The sequence below is a fragment of the Uranotaenia lowii genome, chromosome 2 (assembly GCF_029784155.1).
Source record: "Uranotaenia lowii strain MFRU-FL chromosome 2, ASM2978415v1, whole genome shotgun sequence".
Classification (NCBI taxonomy): Eukaryota; Metazoa; Arthropoda; class Insecta; order Diptera; family Culicidae; genus Uranotaenia; species Uranotaenia lowii.
In genome coordinates this window covers 212,574,402-212,580,905 of record NC_073692.1, presented here as the reverse complement: position 1 = coordinate 212,580,905, position 6,504 = coordinate 212,574,402, and the positions used below count along the sequence as shown (strand labels likewise).

The 6,504-nt window shown below is 38.0% G+C and overlaps 1 long non-coding RNA gene across 1 annotated transcript; it reads right to left on the bottom strand.

Annotated features, from left to right (window-relative positions):
* On the bottom strand, window positions 1-998 carry LOC129748275 (uncharacterized). Its single transcript, XR_008737702.1, has 3 exons — window positions 489-998; window positions 321-428; window positions 1-260 (listed from the first exon to the last, which is right to left on the bottom strand). It is a non-coding gene; the product is annotated as an uncharacterized LOC129748275 (long non-coding RNA).
* Between the last annotated feature and the right edge of the window lie 5,506 nt (window positions 999-6,504).

Here is a 6,504-nt window from a genome sequence, read left to right as displayed (position 1 = left end):
TTTATTTATAACTTACCCTAACTACTTATAAACTAATTGATTATTAAAAAAAATTCAACTTAAAACTATTAATGTGTGTGTGTGTAAGTGTTTGTGTCTTAAAAATAGTGTATCCCGCGATGTCCGCCATCTTCTCTAGCATGCACATGCAATTGAAGCCAAAACCCATTTGGCTTGGGTAGGCTCATGGCGCCATTGTGCTAGAGAAGCCACTCCAGATAATTATGCGACAATCAATTTTAGCTCAGGAACAAATAGGTCTGCAGAGGACCAAAGGGTGGATTTAGTATGAAGTCTTCACAATTTATGATTAGCCTTACCGATCTCTCATCTCCACCTCAAATTACTTAGTCCCGCATCGTTGAATTTACCAGGCCAGAAATAACAATAGAGACAAAAGATATCTCGGTTTTAACGCTGGCGACTTCCTGTGTAAACGCGAGACTTTAGGATGGAGATTTGCTAATCATAGAGATGTTTTAATTTACCTCAACGATCGAATTTACAGCATGCATTAAACGCGCGAATTCTAAGTGTCAGCCTCAAAGCTGCATTACCGGTCAGGCACTTGTAATAACTTATTGGATACTATCTTCAGAACACCGTATATCACCGTATCAAATAAAGCGGAATCGTAGTTATATCGTACACGATATAGTAGTTGTAGTTATATCGTACACGATAGCACAGCCTGTTTGACGGTTAACCGATAACTGATAGTGATGCATGGTCTCGAGCGTGGTTGTTCGCTCGATCAAAAGCTGTATCAGTTCGATCGGAGTTCTAAACGACGCTGGCGCGTCATTATCGAGTTTCTAACGACGCCGACGCCTCATGGTTAAGATCTGCTTGGGCACTCATCAGTACAACGTGATCAAGTACCTACGTTGATCAACTCAATGCCAAGCTAGGGCGGGAATATTGATCCTCTGCTGTGTGATGTACACAATAGGTAGACCGATCAGTTTTGTCGAAATAATAATGAGATCTCGTTTTGAGTGGCTTCTGGATGCGATGTTTTTTTTTGTTAGCTACATGATGTGTTATGAGTGTTTTAAGTGTTGTGAGAGGTGTGCACATACAAGTTTCCACAACTATGATGCCCTTCTCTGGCTGGAGGGATAATAAACAATTCCAAGGCAACGAATCTACAACCGCAGTCGATCGTTACCACTTGGTAGGTTACAAGTTTTTGGGTCGAATCAAATAATTCCAGATTTCTTTTTTTTTTTTTTCAAGAACTTATATTTTTAGTCGGTATCTTTGATGCCGGCTGACTCATGTTGATAAAAAAAATCTAAAATCGTTCACCCTGGCTTTATTCTTAAACTTTCTTTATGTTCGTCAATATTCAGAAATAAAAAAAAAATCACAAGGTTTTTGTTAATTTTTTCCAGAATTTTAATGCTTACAAAAAAGCCTTTTTGCCGAATTGAAAAGAATAATTTTAAAAAGAAATCTTTGAGGTAATAATTGAGTAAGAAACCTTAATGAACTTGCGTTCCTCTAAAAGGTTTCGGTTGCAGTTGACATTTCAGAACTTAGTTTTACGATGCTTACATTAACCGCTCTAAATTATTTTTCATGTAATTTTTCACTCGAGTTTTGAATATAGGTACATTTTCACTCATTTGGATATCTCTACTTAAGCGATTATACAATATAGGTCCTGTTGAAGCTATTCTTCTCTCTCCGACTCTTGTTGATGCATTTTCTACAACTAATCTGTCAGTAGATCGGGTGTTGTGGTTATGGCTGACATGTTGGACATTGAAGTTATGGTGAATGTCCTTTATCTTCACAATTCGGTGCATTATGGTTAGAGTTTTCAAATCTCTCAAACAGTTTATCGGTAGAATATTGTGCCCAGGCATTTTATACAATTCCAATGTAGGATGCATGTGGGGAAGTTTGTAGATTGATTTTATGCATCTATTCTGCTGAACTTTTAGGGTTGATAGGTTTGTTACATTGGTATGTCCCCAAGCACTTATAGCGTAAGTATACCTACTATGCACGAAACTATTGTAAAGCTTTAGCAAAGCATGCCTTGGCATGAAGTAAGATAATTTACGTATTATTCCACAGATTGGAGCACAGTTTTTTATCAGATTCAAAATATGTGGTTTCCATGTTAATCGGTTATCTAGGCACACTCCCAAATATTTAAAACTAGACACTTCTTCAATTATATTTTTCTTGTGAATAAGTGGTGAGTGTGGCGGCAATTTAGTTTTAATTCCACGATAAATAACGTATTTCGTTTTAGCGGCATTTAAAGTGAGTAAGTTGTTTTGCAGATATTTATCCAAAACATTCAGATCATTCTCCATTTCTCGTATTAAAGTTTCTACATCGCGATTCGAGTATTCTAAAACTGTATCATCTGCAAAAAGCCGCGGAGTTCCAAATAGAGAAAGTTTTGCTAGATCATTTACGTAAATTAAAAATAACAATGGACCTAGGTTGCTACCTTGGGGTACCCCTACAGTTATAGATAGCTTATCACTTAAAGTGTTATTGATTTTGACCAGTTGTTGACGATTTTGTAGATAACTTCGCATAAAGTCGTTTGCTAGTCCCCTAATTCCATACGCCTCTAACTTTTTTAGCAATAAACTATGGTCTATCGTATCGAAAGCTTTCGATAAATCAAGAAATAGAGTTCCAGCAATTTCCTATTTCCTGTCCATGTTGTGAGAAATACTGTTTACTAACTCTAGGACGGCAACTTCAGTGGATCCTCCTTTACGAAAACCATGTTGGTGTTTATACAAGAAGTTTTCACCTTGGAGAAACTCTATTAGTCTTGTCGCGATTAGTTTTTCGTAAACTTTACTGAAAGCAGACAGAACTGAAATAGGTCGATAGCTATTCAGTTCTTTAGGGTCACCAGATTTGAACACAGGATGGACTGCAGCGAGTTTCAAAACTTCGGGATACTCAGCCATACACACACTTTCATTAAATGATGATGATAGGATTGGGGCTAGTTCCATGTGATGAGTTTGTAATGCTGACACCGGGAAACGATCTACTCCAGCCGCCTTAGTAGGATCTAGATTCAATATTATTGCGATGACTTCTTGGATAGTCGACGGGCGAAGAAATATGCTGTTTCTAATCCGCTCGATTGTATGATGCTCATCAATATTTCCAGTAGAATTATGTTGACTTGCTAGATGGGTTCCGATGGAAGTGAAGAAGATATTGAATGCGTTTGCCACAACTGAAGAGTTCTCCACTATTCGTCCATTTATATTTAATGACAAATTTTCAGGCTTGGAATCTTTCCCAATCATTTCGTTAATCCTTTTCCACATAATTTTCATGTTGTTAGTATTCATTTGTTGTTCGTAATATTCAGATTTTGTCTTTCTTTTAACGCTCTGTAGTTTTTTATTAATTTGTTTCGTTTGTTCGGTTAAGTGAAGGTTTCCAGGATTTCTCCTCCATTTCCGTAAAATCTTGTCTCTGGTTTTCAAAAGATGCCATACTTCTAGGGTCATCCATGGACATACTTTTTTCATCCGTACTGTGGCTGTAGAGATACTTGTATGTTTTTCAAGCAGTTTTTGGTAGTGTTCTCCAATAGATTGTAGTGTAGAGTTCAGGTCTTGATTCTGGAAGTTTGAATTCCTGAGGAAGTCGGAAAAGTCTCTCTGAAGATTTTCTCGATTAATATAGCTTCGCGATAAGAGTTTAACTCCCGCTGCTTGTTTCTTATTGCTATATACAGTAAGGATGGGCCTGTGGTCGCTGATATCACACTCAAATGTGTAGTTAGTTATGGCATTTAAGTCGTTGAAACGTACGATGCTGTGGTCTAGCAAATTATTGCTTGCGGGTCTTGTAACTATAGTATTTGAGACAGCCAAACCGTAACAGTTCAGGAGACTTTGGTACTGTAGAACACAATTTTCGTTTTCTCTATTGACTGGGACATTTAGGTCACCCAAGACGAAAATAGGTTTACCGGAGTCTGCATCGGAAAAAATGGGTTCAATTTGGTTTAGAAATCTGGAAAAACTGTAGTCTGGAGGTCTGTAGATTCCATGCAAGGTCAGGTCAACTTCAATATGATGATATCCATCATCTTCAGTGTTACATTTCAAGTTGAATTTTATATCATCTCTCACATATATCGCTAGACCACCGCCATTGCCACAGCGAGAAGAAAAATTAGCTTTGTATCCTGGTAAGTTATATAGTGCAGCGTTCACACGTTTAATCCAGGTTTCACTAATAACTATAACATCTACGTTTATATTTAAGTTCTCCAGAAATATTTTGAATGAATCAAATTTCTCCAAGTTATTCATTCCTCGAATATTTATCTGCAGTAAATAAGCGTTTTTGTATGCACAGTTTTGCGGAATAGAACCTACAGAATCACTAAAAATATTTAAACTTTCATTTGTAAGCAATTCATCCGTCATATTTGCTGAAGTTCAGTATGAATGATTTTTGTTATTTTATTGAGGTATGACTTTCCTCAAATCCGAACGTGATCGAACAACAATAGGTTTGCATGTTGGAGTTTTCTTCAAAAGAATGTTTCCATCAATGCCAATCCAAACGTACGCAATATTTAGCTGGTTCTGTTTGCATCGCAATTCTTGTAGCAGTCCATGAACCACAGGAGTAATTTCACTACGAACAGAGACATAGGCATCTCCTTGTTGTACATGCGAAACATTTTTCTCCAGTTCGCTGACATGAATACGCCCATATTTACGCTTGTCTTCTAAGATTTTGAATTTAGTGACAGGATCTTTCAAAATTACACGAATTGGGGGTTTGTTTTTAGTTGACAAAGTAGATTTGAATCTTTCGCATGAAACAACAGAGCCTTCTTGAATATTACTACTGAAAGTTGATAGAGTCTTTTTAACCACTTCGGGTAATATTTCATCGCTCATAACAGGAACACCAGTGATAATAATGTTGTTTGCAACAGAGGCTTTCTCTTGATTACTAACCAGAGACTCCAGAATTTGAAAACGATCTTCGAGGGTTTTAGTTACACCAGATGATGCTGAGAGTTCTTTTTTCAAAGCAACATTTTCCCGCTTAAGCGCAAGTATTTCATCGCTAAGGACCTGCAATTTAGCTAGTGTTTTGTCAACGAGAGTGGACATAAACTCCTGACTTCGTATTATCTGGTCGGTGATCTCGTCAAACTTATGACCCATTTTAGACAATATTTTTTGATTCATTTTGTCTTCCGTCATTATGGCAACACGGAATTCAAATATCTTGAGGCTTGCAAATCTGATATGCAGATGGCGCTGTGGTCACAAAAAATTGACAGAGTTCTGTCAGAAGCTGTGTTGTTTCACGAATGACTTCCAAGCAACTCAAACAATAGTTCTCGTGCTCACCTTATGTGTTGCGGCCAAACGTCTATTCCATGTGATGTTGGGTTCAGGTTTTGCTCTTCTTGGTTTATGTAGGGCAGGTATTGCGCTAACCTTAACGTCAGGAGTTTTCCTCGGGTTCAAGCCTTGGTGGTTCTATGATGACAGGACGGTGGTTTAGCAGGAGCGGGGTGTGACGGATCCGAATAAAAACAACAAGCGATGAGGAGTTTTTATTTGGTAGCAGATCGAAGTTCTACATATATCTTCGTAGGGCACTTTACGATTCAATGTATGTATGATTTCTTGAAGGCTTTTTTTAACAGCAGCAGCAGCAGCAGCAACAGAAGCAGAGCAGCAGGGAAATTGGTACGTCGATCGAGTATCTTACCGTGGTTGGAGGGCTTGGTGCAAGGTGGCGAGAGCAGTGGGCGGGTGGGGGGCGCGCTCGATCGACCACTATCAAACCAGCGTAAATTTAGAATGTGTTTTACATACCATTCCAAACCAGCGGTGATATCACGATGAGCGTAGTTGGCCAGATATGTGCTTATCTCGATTTTCCCAGGTGGAACGGCGCAGTTGGGTCAGTTCTACGGGTATAAATGGATGCAAAATCGGAGCGGCTAAAGCAAGCGAGTGTTGACCAGAGCAGGGTTGCCAGCAGAGATGCTACTGAGCATATTTTTATCAAACAACTTTATTTTTGCTTGAAACAAAAATAATGACTTTCCTAACGAACTTCGAAATTCCTTTAATCATGTGCAGCTTCAAATTATGTGCCGCTCTTCCGACTCACTATAATGGATTTAGCTTTTCAAAGTGGTAGGAATTAAATAATTAGGAACAATGTATCTTGAATAAAAAAAAACTCCAATACTACGTTAGGTCAATAAACAATATTGCATTTATGCACTGAACAGAACATAATAAATGCTTAATATTTCAGAAAAAGTTAACAATCTAAAAGATTGTAGGGCAAATTCAGATAAGTGCATATTTGCTCAAGTCATATCAACTTTCCGAACTATTCATTGTAGAAGAAAGTTAAAGCATGAAAAATTGAAAATAGCTTCGCGGGCCGCACAAAAGGGTCGGGCCGCGGGTTGCTCATCCCTGATTTAAAGTTTTTAAAATTCAAAAC